The sequence below is a fragment of the Chiroxiphia lanceolata genome, chromosome 2, assembly GCF_009829145.1.
Source record: "Chiroxiphia lanceolata isolate bChiLan1 chromosome 2, bChiLan1.pri, whole genome shotgun sequence".
NCBI lineage: Eukaryota > Metazoa > Chordata > Aves > Passeriformes > Pipridae > Chiroxiphia > Chiroxiphia lanceolata.
The window spans coordinates 13,160,529-13,177,258 of NC_045638.1; the positions used below are offsets into that span (position 1 = coordinate 13,160,529).

Below are 16,730 nucleotides of genomic sequence, written 5' to 3' on the forward strand. Positions count from 1 at the left end.
AAATATTAATAAACGACAATGTTTTAAACCAGATTTTCTGTTTTCAAATTTGACAACTGTACCAGGTGTTAAATGAGAAATGAAAAATTAAAGAGAAATTTTTTTTAAAAAAGTGTCTCAAGATCTGCAAATTTTAGAAGCTACTAAAATTGAAAGGGTTTTTTTAGTTTTCCATTTTTGCCAAAAGATCCCTCCTAAAAATCTTTTTTTGGGTCTACCTTAAGCACAATTTATTGCACAAATTTGAAAATGCATTTTTCCTGGTTTTCAGTGTATAACTTCTGGATTGGCAGGTGACAAATAAGAAATTATTCATTGCCTTTGTCTTTCCAAATGCTGAAGACAGGATTGTCCTTGGTAGGCCTTTCAACAGCAGGAATGTATCCACTCAGGAAAGAACTTAAGGAGAACTATAAAGTTAGTGATTTATGCAAATGTTTTTCCTAATATGCAAGTGGCTTATAAGAATCACTACAACAGATTTTTCATCTGCCTCAAAACTTCATTCCGTTTTCTACAGTCCTATTCAGAACCTGCCATATCATTCAGCCTTCATCTTCAAATACAGTTGGGATCTGTGATCTTAAATGTCTTTTCCAACATAAATGATTCTATGATTCAAAGGACAATGTCTGGCTCACTCTGAACAGGATGGAAGAGAAGATCTTCCCCAATGCAGAGTTTTGGCCTCAGAGGATGTCAAATGTAATGCTGATACAGCCCATTTGACCTGGAATGATTGTTGTCTTTAAGGAATATGTAACTAAAAGTTATGATGTTAGTGGCACATAACTTCTACCACTTCTAGTGGTAGAAGTTTTTCTTTTTCAGCTAGGCAGACTATTTACCATTATAAGATAAATTGGACTCTAGATTTCAGCCTAGCTTTTTGACAGGTAGTGTTATTTTATGGGACTTTCCACAGTTCAGCTGAAAAGGCTGCTCAGTATTCTGAGTAACCAACCCTGCCTTTTGACAGCTTAAAAATTCACCACTTCAGTTTAGGTTAAAATAATTTTTGCAATAGTAATCATCAGCACTGAGGAAAATGAGTTTTATCATTAAATAATCACACCCTTGAGAGGCTGTGGGTACACAGCTGGCTCTCAGCTGGCTTCAAATAGCTGAAATGTAACTATTGCAGAGAAACTATGCCTCTTGTCTTTCAGTATAAATTAAAACTAAAATAGTAAAATTTTTTTCACATTTATTTTTCATATATGTGCAAAGCTGCATACCCGTACTCACTCAACATGGAAAGACAGTACATCATTCCAATACACAAGAGCAGATTAACCCGTGTCATGAAAATGGTTTGGAATTTGGTTTTCTCTGTTCCGTGAGAAGAGAGAAATACTGATGCCAGCAATATTCTTCCAAACACAATCAAACAAACTGTGCGCCTTTTCTATCAGGATTAAATGCCCAGCAGAGCACAATATATCACATCCCAAATTTTGCCCAGAAATGAGAGATGTACCTGCTGGCATCTGTACCTGACAGAACTAGGCAGACACAGTGCTCAATCAGAAAGGGGGTTTCCAAGAGCAGCTCCTTGAAGCCAGGATGAGGAGCGAGGAATGGCTGTGCCATAGAAGCTGTGCTGCCTCTCTGGAGCTACATGATAACCCTACAGGAGGCAGGCACCTTTCTCTAAACACTCCTCTGTCCAGGGAGAAACCTCCTCCTGTCTCTTCCCCCTCTGATATTTCCCCATTTCCCAGGATCTCCTCAGCTACCAGGAGGGAAGACAAGGTCAGGTGTCCAACTGGAGCAGAAGGTTCTGAGGGTGTGATGCTTGTCAGGCTAGAAAAGTCTGTTGCTGCCTCCTCACGTGTAGGGTAATTGGGCAGTCTCTCTCCCCTGAAACCTGTACCCTACACAGCTGCACACTTTGTTTCATGGAACTCCTGGTTGTCCTGGGCAGCCCAACTTACCACTGTTTATGAACAGAGACCAGAGTGGGCCACCAGGTGTGGCTGACTACAAGGAGAAGGTGACTATTGTTAGCTTTCACTGTTAGTCATTCTAATTTCCTAACCTTAACATATTTTCAGCAAGATTTACCCATCAGAATATACCCTGAAAATGAACCTTGGAAATTCCCACTCCAGAGGTAAATAGGCAATGAGAGAGTCCTGGTTAACAGTCTAAGTGGTAACACTGATCCATGGGATTTATACGGCTCCACTGCTGGTCCTGTTCAGCCTGCTGAACTCCATCTTTTCCAATATAGTACAACACTATGTTGTTAATAATACACCTGTTCTGAAATTGCAATAAGGCTACTGAGGGGAAATTGATTTATCAAGAGATAATCATCTCCTAGAGGGGAATAAAGGCAGCTGGCTGCCTTCTGCTGTCAAAATTTAATATTAACATTAATAACAACACGTTGCCCCCACCTTACATAAAGCTTACTTAATAATTTAATTATCCAGATAATCTTCACACACAGTTTATGTTTTTCCCCTCTAACTGAATGCCCAATAGCATTATCATTTTTCATAAACATTCTGAAGCAGTCCTCTCTTCACACTGCAAAGTTCCAGCAAAGGCACAGAGCCATGCTTTGCTTAACTGTGGAAACATCTATCTCACCCAAAAATGGCTTTGATCAAGAAGCACTGTCTAGCTACTCACTTGGGTTGCGTTTAGCAAGATATTTTGACTCATGCCTAGTGTTTAAGCTTTTTAAAACTCCCACAGAACTTCCACTAACTGGTTAATAAAAATTAATTCAGTGCTTGAAAGATACTCATAGCTCTCAACTGCTGAATTAGGACTTTGCTTTCCTAAGGTTCTGCCTTTTGGAGGAGCACGTGTTGCTGGGCAGAGGTGCTGCTCTGCCTGTGCATTGTTGAAATGAGGACCTGCAGGTGTTCCTTATGCTAATGATATAGACTTCAGTGTTTTGCCACTGAAAATAAATTTTAAAAAAATCTACTTAATTTCAGCATTTAGATCCTGACCCACGTCTCTGACACTCTCATTTCTAAGTGTGTCAAAATCTAACCATTCACGACAAACAAGTGCCTTAACAGAAAACAATATTGGACAGAGGAACGAAGTAATTGTATTCCAAAACTTCCCAAATCAACATAAAGATTGCTTACAAATTGATCATTTTGCCAGTCACATTTCTGCAACAGCATGTTTTTACAGTGTAAAGTGCTTATTTGCTTCCTCTGCCACATTAGAACATAAGCTTTTCTTCTTTTGCAAAGTGTCCTGGACATTACCTCCGAACAAATGAGTGCATTTGGACAATATCAATTTGTATGCTAATAACATTGCTTACAATTGAACCTATGCTAGCACACAAGGCCAGGCTACAGCCAATTCCCATTTCTTGTCTTTTAAGATACTTGAGGAGAGATAGTTCTAAAGATTATGGACTCTCTTCTTATTTCCTCTTCTCAGCATTGTCAAAGTCTATAACCTGGCTACTTTAGCTCATATTAAAAATGTTCAAAAAACTCAGAGACTCCTTGCACACATTCACAACTTTTCCATGCAGCAAAAATTGTGTTTGCTTTGGACAAACATATGCTTCCTGTTTATTAGTGCAAGCTTTTAGCACATTTACTTCATCTTGAATAATGCTGACATTCTTTTTCAGCAATTATGTTTTTGTTTGTGGCATGATAATATCTTGGAAAAATATGGCAGAAAATACCTTGGATGCTTTCGTGGATAAGACATGGGAAGCTGTCCAAACTTTACTCTGGGTACAAGTATCCCAGTACCATCCTGGAAATGCATGGTAACACTATGTCTGTTCTCCTACAGTAAGACCCTATTTTAGAAGGTGAAGAACTACTGAAAGGATTTGTTTAAATAGTAACCTGAGCTGTAATTCAGTTTGAACAGGAAATGTAGAGCTGGAAACTGCTGTGGAACTACAGTTAACTTTTGTATCAAGGTTTCTGACTGTGTAGTAGTAGAGAAAATTCACCTGCAGAAGGTTTGAAAACATTCATATAGTATAAAATTTTCTTGGGAAGGTGAAACTGCACTTGTACAGTTGTTGACCTCATACAAGCTTTGGACAGCTTTCACAATTTCAGCCTACAAGTAAATCTAATAAAACTCAAATTATCCTTTTTTGGGATGATATTCCTCAGTTTCTATGTCACTAGTCTTTCAGGTGGAACTTCTTTGACTCCCTACCACCTAACTGGCTCTACTCCTATGGCTAAATCATGTCCATTAGCCAAATTACAGATTTAAAATATGTCAACTTTCATAATAGAAAATATTTTATATATATATCATTGAGGATTTCTCTTTTATTGATATCACCAAGTTGTTGAACAGGAACTGAGTACTGACTTTGGCTGAGTCTGCGGTAGTAAGACATGAGAAACAACCAGAGTAAGAGACAATGCTGAGTATTCAACATCCACACTGCACTTGTTCTGGAACTTCTGCATCAGACTACCTGTAATCAGTTCCCACAAACTGGATGTGTGTTAGTGGCACACTAACAGTGTGCATAAATGCACTATCTGGCCTGTTTTGTCTGAAAGGTATCCATTTCTCTGAATCTGTTCTTAATGTGTGAACAAAAAACACACTAAATGGACTTGATCAGATTTGTTTCAAAAGTACACTCTAGATCCCAGTTCAAATAGTGATGTAGATACAAACTTTGCAGTAAAGAGATGGTTGGGTTTGGGGAGCTGGGCAGAATTTAGGTGCTTCTCGTTTCTAGCCAGCAGTGAGTCATACATATTCCAGGTTTGCTCCATTTCTTTCAATGGTCTTCCTTCCACTCAGCACAGTCGGCACACCAAAACTACTGAAAAACTTATTTAATTGCTGAAGGACTTCACCATTTGACTCAGAAAAAAAACCATGTTGGTACCAATCTAGTATTTTATCAGGAGGGATGTGATGCATAGAAACTAGTAATGGAAAGCACAAAGTCGGGAACATACAGAGAAAATGAAAATGTATAATATTTACATGGACAGATTCCCTTGTTGAAGGGGAAATTATAAACTTTTCTTCTCTTGATAAAACTGACTAAAAATTTAGGATTTATTCCTTCAAGTAAAAAAGTCTTACTGAAAATACTTTGCAGCGGGAAGCTTTGCTTTGTTATCTAAAACGGTAGTGAAAAGCACTTCAATAAAAATTTTAGTGATCAAAACCAAACACAAATTCTTATCTTTAAAATTCCTCCCAGATCCATTTGTAGTTGCCTGAAAAGAAAATAAAAATAGAATAAAATATACTAAGAAAATAAAAATAGAATAAAATATACTAAAAAAAAAAAAAAAAGTGAGCCTCTGGGCTTTTTGCAGCTGTAATCACATAAAAAACTCTGATTAAGAAATTGCATGTTTGAGGATGAAAATGCAAATGATTCATATTCGTCTAAATCATAACTTCAAATGACTTTGCAGTCTTCTTGCTATTTTATGCAGTACTTATGTTATTAAGTCTGTTTTTCTTGTCTCTTTTCTTTTTCTATTTTTTAACAGCCTTTTATTTCCTGTTCTTGCCTTGTAAGGTAAAATTTTCATTGCTTTCTTCTGAAAGGAGACTGCAAGATGTTCACAGTAATCAAGTGTAATGGGGCATGTTCTTTGAACATTTAAAGACAGAGCTAGCACAAAAGGAAATAGAAAACAGTGGCAAAAAAGGCTGATCAGCTTCAGCCAAACAGAGGATGAGTCAGCTGGGACCTGTGAAATACTCTCCAGTGCCATGATCAGCTATGCCCTAAGCAGGGCATGCCAAAAACCAAAGCCAGGGGAATGCTCACTTCCTCTGGTGGTCAAATATACTCAGGTGCCTCCTTTCATTTTAAGGACATTTAAAATAAAAAGCAGTGTGAAACAGCACAGTCAGAATAAGCTTTTTTCCTCTGCTTTTATTTGTACCACAGAAATATGTCCCCCAACTTGTCCAACCATACTTAAATCCAACCTGTAAGGTTTTGGCCCATTTTTTAAGTACTTCCTAGCATCTGTTTTCTTTGAGGATACTGGTCCCTGGTCTCAAAAGTGAAGGTTTGTTTGGGAAAGTTGCTGTGCAAACATCTGGTGACCAGAGTAGAAAAAGCAAAAGCAGTAACTGCTAAATGCAGTCCTACTCTCTGCTAAACAGTAGAGCTCTTCCCTGCTCTTTCTGTGCTTGCCCATCCTTCCACATGCCCTCCAGGTGAAAGCCATGGAGGTGGTCCCTGAGGTCACCTACAATTTTGTTGGTACCTTGTTTCTATCCTTCTGGAACTGAAATCTAACTAGTACTGTTGTTTCTCCTTTAAGTTTTGGATACAAACACACATTTCTGTGAGGACTCTCTTTGGTGTAAGATATCTTTTAGGCTCTGAATTAATTTCTATCACATATTACAAAAGTATTATATGGGTTTTGTGGACTGTACATGGCACAAAACAAACTCAGTAAAACACTGCCTTACCCAGGCATGATGAAAGACTGGTCCTCCTCTTTTCCATTTGCTGTAACAGATGTCACATAAATGAGCAGTCGAAGGACAATCCTGAGCAAACCTGTCTTGGGATTTCAAAAAAGTAACTCAGATTCTTTAAGCATGGCCTTTTTTATTTGATAACTATTTCTTTCACTTTATGGATAATATATGTTGTGAGTATTTAAAAAACAAGGTTGATAAGAATTTTTATGGTAATATGTATTTATTTATACATACACTTAGTATTCTGCAAGCATAGATAGGTGTGCTTTCCATTAAATCGGTGGAGTTAAGTTTACATTCTGGATCTACTTTAAATGCTGTCATAGAAGTTTTGTGCATATGAGCACATTGATAGTCAAAAGTTTTTTAGGTTTTGGATTTTTTTTTATTCTTATCCACTTACAGCATTGATGTCTTTATTTTATTAGTCAGGGACATAATTAGAAATTAAACCATGCTTCCTTGTTGGCAAGTACGAAAATATAACTCACCTTGGGGCCTAGCAAGATCATGGAGCACATCCTCCTGGAAACTATGCTAAGGCACATGGAAAATAAAGAGGTGATTTGTGACAGCCAGCATGGCTTCACTAAGGGCAAATCGTGCCTGAAAAAGTTGGTGGCCTTCTATGACAGAGCTACTGTAGTGGTGGATGAGGGAAGAACAACTGACATCATCTACATGGGATTATGCAAAGCATTTGACAGTGTCCCATACATCATCTTTGTCTCTAAACTGGAGACACATGGATTTGATGTGTGGAGGACTCAGTGGATAAGGAATTGGCCAGATGATCACATTCAAACATTTGTAGTCAACAGCCAATGTCTGAGTGGAGACTGGTGATGAGTGACCCTCAGAGGTCTGGATATCAGGCATAGACCAGGTCTTTGGTTGGAGGGCAAAAGAAATTTGCAATGCGGGCTTTCTGTCGGTTCAATAATTTTAATCACTTTAATATTTACTGCTGCATTTTTGAGGGTCATGTGCTATGCAATTAGCCTCAATGATAAAGAATGAAGGTAAAGAAAGTAGCTTTCTTACTAAATATCAAAAAGGACTATATTAAAAGAGCAAAATGGTAAAAAAAAAAAAAAAGGAGCTCATAACTCCGAACAGAGGGGAAAAGATCAAGGTTAAATGAGTAACAGACTTTTCCCTTTTTATAACCTGTGTGTGTGTGTGTGTGTGTGTGTGTGTGTGTGTGTGCGTGTGTGTGTGTGTGTGTGTATGCACACATACCTACCAAAGGACTTGTGAAGAAACCACTGACACTTTTGAAACTGTGGGATGAGTTCAGTGACAGAGCAGACAGAAAGATAAATGACTAGAGAAAATTGCATTAAAACTATCATGTTCTGCCTATGTAAGAGGACTGGGACCGAAGCCAGAAACAAACATAAATGACCTGTGAGAGAATTGATAAATATTGAGGAAAAACAGGATAATGCTGAAACAGGTTAGCATTAAATTAATTCAACAAAGTGTCAGTAGTAGGAGGGAGTTTTTCTAGGCTTCTCAAATCAGTGGAAAAGTGATGAAGGAGCAGAGAAAGGAGAGAAAAATATTTAGGAATCATTCAATCAGATGAGATTTTCTCAGGTGACTCTGTCTACTGTTTTGTTCTATTGGTTTCATGGCCAGTTGGTATTTTGTTGGAGTTTGCTTCAGTTTGCTTTTTTTTTCAAAAGACTCTGTTCTCTTCTTTCTTCTGTTACAAACTCAAGCAAAATTGTCTGACAGCAAGGCCTTTGCAGCCAATAATATGCATGAGGGCTGCATAAAGATGCAAGTCTCATATGGGACTGCAGTGTACAACCTTCCCCTGTGGAGTCTGTTTGCACACAGATGTGCAGGACACATCACCATATTGTACAGGGTGGCCACACTTTCCCAGAGGCCTCATGGCCAGTAAGCGAATACGGAGGCAACTCACTACCCAAAGAACGAACAAGTCAGGCTGAGAAGAAGAAAAAGCAAATGCTAACCTTCCTTTTAAAAGTCCTTCATGTTTATTGTCACCTACAGTTTTATTAATGAGTGTAACTGGCTGTATTCAAACACAATGCTGTAAAATTTAATTGGGTAAACGTAGTGAGCATTAGCTGGAGCTGTTTCCAGTCATGTATAATTACATGAACCTCATACTTCAATAATTAGTGGAGCAAAATGAAATTATTTTGCAATTAGAGAAACTCTCATTTCACCTTTTCTGACATGGATCCTCATTTAATTTAGGTTTTCATTTACTGACAGTCCCACTCCATTAGATATAGAAGACATTCCGTCGCCCACCAGGATATTTTTGAATGAGGCAATATATCCAAGAAGACCTAAGAAAATAATAAAACCCAAAACATGTCTGGTTGTCCGGGGAATTTTGGGTCCAGTTTTTCTAACCAGTAGAAGAGCCAAGTGGTAGAAGCACCTGCTGTTGGTGAGAAGCAAAATCCTTCTTAGGGTAGTCAACGCCCCCCAGCACTCCCTGGCATTCACAAAGCTCCCATGAGTCTCTTGCCTCCTTCTCACACCACACCCAGGAGCCCCTTACTCTCTTTTTCCAGATCTTGTGCTTTGAGTGAAGACTTAGGATAGTAATTAACCTGTTATATCATATTAAAAGGCATAGAAAATTTGTTCTTCTCTGCAGATACACTGAGAGTCACCCATGCATGCATTGGTCATTGGCTCCCTCTGGCTGAGCAGGAGGACACAGTGACTGTGACACAACACAGTTAACATGACAGTTTCCTCCTCATCACCGCTCTCATGAACGCCTTGATCACTAACATCCCTTCCACTGCCACAATGTCATACAACTCAGTGATCTGCTCTTGCCATCCCAGCAGTGCCTCTGCTTCTCTGCCAGCCTGGGCACTTCTTTTCCAGCTCTCTCTGACCTTTCCAACCAGTGCCAATTTTCCTAACCTCTCTTTACAAAGTAACACAAGATAAATAACTGTTATCTTTCGTGAGAGCTAACATTTAACATTCTTCTTTCTTTCTCTAAGACATTAAACATAGAATTAGCAAGTCCAAATAACACTTGAAATATTTCCCAAACAGGAGAGGAATTAAAACTTTGATAGGAATATGCTCAGAGTTTCTGAGAAATTAAAGATACTTGGAATCACAGAAACACTAAATTATTTACTGCTTCACAACTTAAAACCAGTCTGGAAACACAGAAGGATATTTTATTTTACCCTTTCAGGGGTAAAGCCTTCAGAGGACAAGCATCTGTCATTTTCCCTGGTCCTTCTAGTGTACACCATGCCCTCAATTTTTATTCCATTTTGTAAAGGCCATTTATTGTATCTTCAATTATTCTAAGTGTCACTGTAAAGTTCTATATCTCAACAATCTCTTAATTCAGCCTAGATGACATAAGTTGTTTATAAGTAAAATCTCCCTTCCAAATTTGCACTACTCAAACCGTGGAAGGCAGTAACAGGGAATGCAACACTCTTTCATTTCTGAGATCATTCCTGGAGCCAAATTAACAAACCCCTTGGTAGTGGGTGAGCCAAACTAGAGACGTTTATTTTCCTAGTACTCCTCTAAGTCTTTACTGCTAAGAAGAGCGATAAAGCATATAGAGGTTTGGGGGTGGACTTTGGTTGTTAAGACTGTTAATATCATAATTACATACATAAGTCCCTTAGATCAGACAGACACTAATTTGTTATTTCATCCCTTCATGAACTGTTTGAAATGAGAAGGGATTACTGCTGCACAGAGGATGCCTGCAACACGAGATTTAGGGAAACAGTGCTGCCAGCTTCGGCAAAGGCATTTTGCTGAAGGAGAACATCTTGCAGGAGGAGCTCCCTCATCACTCCTCATGTGTTGGATGTATTGGATGTATTCTCAATGGGTAATATGTGATTAATAGGTATTATTTCCTTATTTCAGACAGTAATATAATGTTTCATGGATAGTGACTGCACATCAATAGATGCATATAAACCATTATTATAGACAGTCTATTGACCCAGAAGGCATTAGAAACTGATAAGCCACTAATTGAGAGGCCTATTTATTATTAATTTGTACAGCACTTGCAAATGAAACCTCGAAATAAAGCATGACTAAACTTCCATCACAGGATGTTAATCACCATAAGAGGTAAGATCCAACAAAATTTTCATGACTGATAGTGCTTTGGTATTTATATCTGCAGAAAGCCTTGAATTTGATTCTCATCCTGTCATAGAAAAGATACTACCAGTCACTGTTGCATGTTCATGGTAAATAAATCATACTATACCTGAGAGAAATTCTGTAATTTCTTTGTCATAGAGTTTAATACTGAAGATAAAACAGAGTTCTCTTGAGCTATCAAGTATGACTTAATAGAACATTACTGCCTCTATTGAAAATTATTTCTTTTGCTAATTGCTTTTCATTAAATTTTTATTATCAGTAAGGGAACATTATAATTTTCTAATAAAACAAAGGAAATCTTATTTTCCAGGCTTGCTTTTTACCACCATTTGGATCAATTCAAACAAGTCCCATTTTCCTCTGAGAAAGATGAAGTTGCATCTCCAACCAGCTGTGTAATGAACCAATGAGTAAACTGATGCAAATAATGAGCAGATCCATGAGACTCTGATTCACAATAAATGCCAAAGTAAAATCAAGAAGATATTTTTTAAGACAAGGAAAAAGCTTCCCTGATATGATGCATGAGTTTGCTGCAGCACTTCAGAAGTCAGCAAACAATTGATAATCAGCAGGCCAAGAACAATTTTTAAAAATTGTTCCAGAAACAATACATCATCTCCTCCTACTATTGGTCAGTGCTGTGCTGCTGACATTACAAGACAGATTTTTTCATTTCAGTGCTTCATACAATGAAGCACTTGGTGTATGGCTATACCAAAGGGCAGTGAACAGAAAACCAACTGGCCTCTTCAGAGAGCAGGACTAGCAGAAAATATTTCGACTTATACTACCTTTGCAACATGTCCAGTGTACCTTTGAATCTTCTGAACTGCATACATTGCTGCATGCAGTCAGGCTACAGAAACTCGTATTCAGACAGTCAGCTTTAAGACATTTGCCTCTACTAACCAAAGTAGCTTAACAATAATAAGCAAAGAAATAGGGCAATTCGGAGCTGGAGTTTTACTTAGGTGTTCCACATCACCCTCAGGAAAACTCCGTCCTTCCCCAATGGCTCCTTTTGGCCTCCACCTCACCTGTTATCTCTCTCTATACAGGTATATAAGTAAAATGTATAAAATTATCAAATATCACCATTCTCCCTTAACATATTGAGGTATATTGGACACCAGACAAGTGAACATGGCTGAAGTTTGTAGCCTCAGACACCTTGCCCCCTAAATGGAACACCTACATTTCCTATAAAGTCAGTGATGGAGACCAACACCTCTGAAGACCTCTGGAAGCAGATCTGGAACCAAGTCCATTGAGACATTCCTCAGGAAACTGTTCCTCCCTGGTGTTTATGAAGGCAACCAACAGACAACCCTAGGTACCAGTCACAGACTCAGATAATCCAACTACTGAATCATCTACCCAGAATAGGTGCCTGGTGGAAGAGGACAAGGTCTTTAAAAAGAAAAAATTAAAAAGGCAATATCCTGCCTGTATTTGTTTTGTCATTTGGTGATTAGAAGGGTCATATGTTTTATTCTCCCTCAGCTACAGAGTTAGGAGGAGACATAACACACTAAGAGATCTACAGAAGACATCCCATTGCCAATGAGATAAGTCATGGCTGGAGGTAATTCCTGGTCAGCAGTACACAAGAGTGATTCTCACTTATATCAAGACGTGAGCAGAACTGGGATTTTCAGTCTCACTTCCTGGAGAGTGTAGAGTTTTTGTGTGACACTAGCCATGGGAAATATGCAGAGACAGCTTGTTCTGTGGGACAACACTGGATATCCTTCCTCACTGAGCAACAGACAGCCTCCTTTAATTTTTTCTTCTCTAATTTTTGGGTTGTGCAAAGAAAGCCCATTTCCAGCCACTAGATATAGAGGTGTCTTTTACTCCAGCTCTTCTTCATCTGAGTCTTCGGGGTATTTGCATGTATTTTGGCAGAATTGTATTCCAATTCACTTGTCCACAGAAGGCAAAAATGTCCATTTACACCATTTCCACTTGCTGGGCTTCAGTTGCAAAAGAATTCCATATGTCAGGTATGCTTTCCCCCTAGATTGGGCAATCCATGATTGCAAACCACAGGGTTTTCAAGAAGAGAAACTGTCAGTGCCTGTAGACAGGTTTTCTCCAGGAACTTCTGTATGTTTTAAATGTGTAAATCCCAATCCAGCAGGCTGAAATCTTTCAGCGAGTGTGTGAGTGATCATATTATTGCTTATACTTTTCCTCTGAACCTAAGTGTGCAATTTGTGACTCACGCCAAAACTCAAGCCCCTGAATTCCTTAGACTTAGGTCTAAGCCAGCCTTCATTAATTAGGCAGCTGACGTAGTTGTGTTACATGCCAAAGATAGACAAAAGTGGGTTGTAACAATTACGCTTGTCTTCTCTTTAAACAGAATTATCTCTGAAGGGGATTTACTGTTGAATTTGATTGCTTTCCATGTAAAATCTATAACCACAGTCTAGTCCCTAACAGGCTTTCTGAAGTCTCTACTTCTCCCCTTTTTGAGGGCACAAGCATGGCTTTTTTTCTCCCATAATTGTACTGTATTGTCTTGTTAGCTTTATAATCCAAGGGGGTTTTTGCAATTTCTAATTCACTTGACTCAAATTGGAGATGGAGACATCATTAAGGTTGAGTGAAGGTTTCTTGAGAACTAGACAAAAAATTGCAGACTGATGAATAATTTCTGAGAGAAGTAAAGAAATTGTGTTCTGAGAAAAAGATTATATATTTAATTTCTATTCACATTAGCAATTTAAATTTTGCAAGTGATTAATGTTCCAGGAGACTAGTGAAAGCTCAGTAGTGTTCAGCAGTCTGTGGATAAGTACATTTTGGTTTCTTCCTATGGTGGAAAATGTGCATATGAGAACATTCAGCAGTTCCTTGTCCATTTGTACACTTACTACAATTCTCACCAACTGTGCTCATAACTCTTGTTCTCTTTTTCATTTGGCTTTATGGTTCCTTTTTTAACTTTTCCTTTTTTATGATGTTTCAGATGTGGTTGCTCAGGTGCAAAAATATCTTAAGTAAATAGTAAAAATATGCCCTAATATGTAATATGTAACAATTGCATTGAACTGTCACAGCAATTACTCTTTCATGTGCTTTACACCTGTGGCTTTTTAACAACAAACTTAGTTGAATACATTATCAATAAAAAGTCTGCTAGCATGTTTTAAACTGTTCTCTTTTATAATTTCTATTATAGCTCAGTGTTCTCTAACTAGTCTACCCATTCAGGTGGATGTTGCAAGTCTGAATGTGAATTTTCCTAATACACCATAATTATAGAACTGCTAAATAATGTTTTGATCACCCACAGGGAAAGTAATATGCAGTATTCCTGATTTCTTTTTTCTTACACATTTAGTCACAATATATAACATATTAGTTTGAGCAAAATAGAGGTACATCCATTTTTGTTTATTATAGTTTAAACGAAAATTTCTGAGAGGACTGTTTGAACACTGCATGCAGTGGTATAACTATAGTAAGGTAACTTTTTCTAATGACAGTGGCGATAAGATGGTATTAAACCATAAGTAGTGTTAAGAGCTGGAAAAAGAAAGCTGGATCAAAGGTTCTTGAACACTTTTTTTATTTTTTTTTACCAGTATCCCAGTTTCCAAGTTCTTCATTCGCACAATACCCTGTTTCAGAACATTTATGTTCAGTGTGTGTCCCTGAAAAAAAATGTATTATTTATTAAAACCACTTTTCCCAATAATATATCCCACGGGATTACTGTTACTAACAGATTGTAATTCTAGCTGACTTTCCTACAGGGTTCCATTTCAGAAAACCATTTATCACGTAACTAATTTTGAGTAAAATGTGCCCTACTAAGGCCTTGTTCCTAAGGTTTGAATCATTCTCCAGGGTGAACAAATTTAGTATTCTTTATCGCATAATGCCTGATACAATCCTTTTTGTAACTTCTGAAAATCTGTAGAGCAGATTTGAATTGATTTTTTTTTTTTAATACTGTAACTTCAGGCCTCCTGAATGTCACACACATCTGCACCAAGTTGATTCCTTTATCTGTTTGGTTCTGTCTCTTTTTCCTACATTGACATGTCAGTCCATATATATACATTTAAATGGATATAAACCAGTGTATTTTTAGCAGTAAATGACAGTGTTTACTTGAATTGATATCACTTTCATTGACACATCTTTCCTTATCCTTACTTCAAAATGTTAAGAATATATTTCCATTCACATTTTGAGTAACCTACATTTGAATGCAACAAATCCACTCTTTCTCACAACTTTTTAAATGGAGGAAACAACCTTGTTTGATCACTGACTCATTTTCTCCATGCTTTATACAGGCTTTGTTCATCATAAAGAATTTCAAAATCCTGGGCTGCACAAGATAGACAATAGAGAAGATTTTTTATCTTTCTTGTCTTCCATTTTACACAATTACTTTCTTATTTAATCAGCTGTTACTTCTCATAGAAAATATCCTTGCTGGGGAAAAAAAATCCACTATCAAACTTGCACAGTTTCTGGAATTATTTTTTTTTAGGGAGAGGTATATGTATGTACATTTATACAAATATATGTATTTGCGTGTTTCTATGTGTGTAATTACATATGTGTGTGTATACATGTGCATATAAATTACATAAACTCAATTGCATTCTAAACTTTTCCTAATGTAAGATACTTTGTTTCAGGACTATTCAGGTAAATAGGATGTATAGGTTTGGGATAGAAAGTTTAGATTAAAAACACTGTCACAATGTTGTCAGTCTGTGAGGGAATCTGGAGAAGCCTATGACTGAAGAGAAAGGCAGACTCTCTGTACATATGGTGAGTGGTAATGCTGTGTAATGAATTTGCATATTACCCCATTTAGCTGAAATCATGTTGGGCTGAGGAAGTAACATCCCTTTGGCGTAAGCACAGGCCCTCTGAAGAGATTGCAAAGCCTCGAGTGCTTCAACTGAGACCCATGTAAAGATGCTTTAACTGAAGTATCTGCAGTCAACTTTTAAAGGCAGCTGAGCAGCCAGAGATACAAGTCTGCAATTTTGAAAATGTTTTGCAGCTCCTGAATACTCTTTCAAAGTATATGTATTTTATATACTGACAAATGCCATTTCTGAAATCAAAAGTTTTTTTCATGAAGACAAAAATTCGACTTTCCAAAAAGTAGGTTTGCTTCACATACACTTTTCATAGGAGGGATCTGACTACCAGAATATCAAACGGAAAAACAGGCAGACCTATTCAGAGCTGATTTAAGACACATACAACGAAATGAAAATCAAGAAGGCTCAAAGAAACATAAAGGTGGGCTAAAGCTGACCCTGAGAATTGAGTAAAACTAGCTAATAAGACAGCATTGGTGCTCTAAAGCAGTAGAGTCATCAGATAAAATATGTGGAATTAAACTTTTGGTCTCATTTTTTAAGCAGTAAGTACTAAGAACTTTCCAGGTTTTGTGTGTATAAAAATAGTTGTCCTCTTAGTTTAGTTGATTTTCTAAAAGTTGGTTCTGAAAGAATACCAACTGAATCAAAGAAAAAATGTATTGATATGGGTATGGTTATAGATGTGGGAGATAAAGATCATGTGATAGAAAGAGAGAGAGAGAGAGGTTTAGACATAGGTAAAAGCCTAATATAAAGGCAATGAAGAATCATCTGGGAAAAAAAAAAAAAGAAAACAAAAAAAAAAGAACACAAAAAAAAAAATCACATGAGTGATTTTCCTAAGTGAAGCCAAGCCAATGGACAGTTCTTGACCTACAGATAAAATCAAAAACATAGATTTATTTTCTTTGATGAAAGAAGGTGAAAGACAAATCTTAAGAAATAATTAACTACATCTAAATTCAAGTAGCTGAGTCACTTCCACAGTGATAGATGGAAAGAACTCACAAGTTTATAAATGTGATAATAACTCTTATTCATAGATTCTGCTTTAATAATGTAATTTAAGACATGATTCTGAAAAGAAAGCAAATGGAGATTCTTTCCTCCTGTACATGATTTATATTCATTGGATTAGTTTTTCCCCAAACTATGGAGTACAGCAGAGACCAGATCATGACAGAATTTAGCCCTTAGCTGTAATCACGGGAAGGAATAAAGTATTATGTTTGCAGTGATTAA

General features: G+C 37.3%; 1 long non-coding RNA gene across 1 annotated transcript; it reads right to left on the bottom strand.

The window, feature by feature from the left end:
• Window positions 1–10,473: 10,473 nt before the first annotated feature.
• Window positions 10,474–14,972, bottom strand: LOC116783488. The gene is made up of 2 exons (XR_004355709.1): window positions 14,913–14,972; window positions 10,474–10,657 (listed from the first exon to the last, which is right to left on the bottom strand). It is a non-coding gene; the product is annotated as an uncharacterized LOC116783488 (long non-coding RNA).
• Window positions 14,973–16,730: the final 1,758 nt, after the last annotated feature.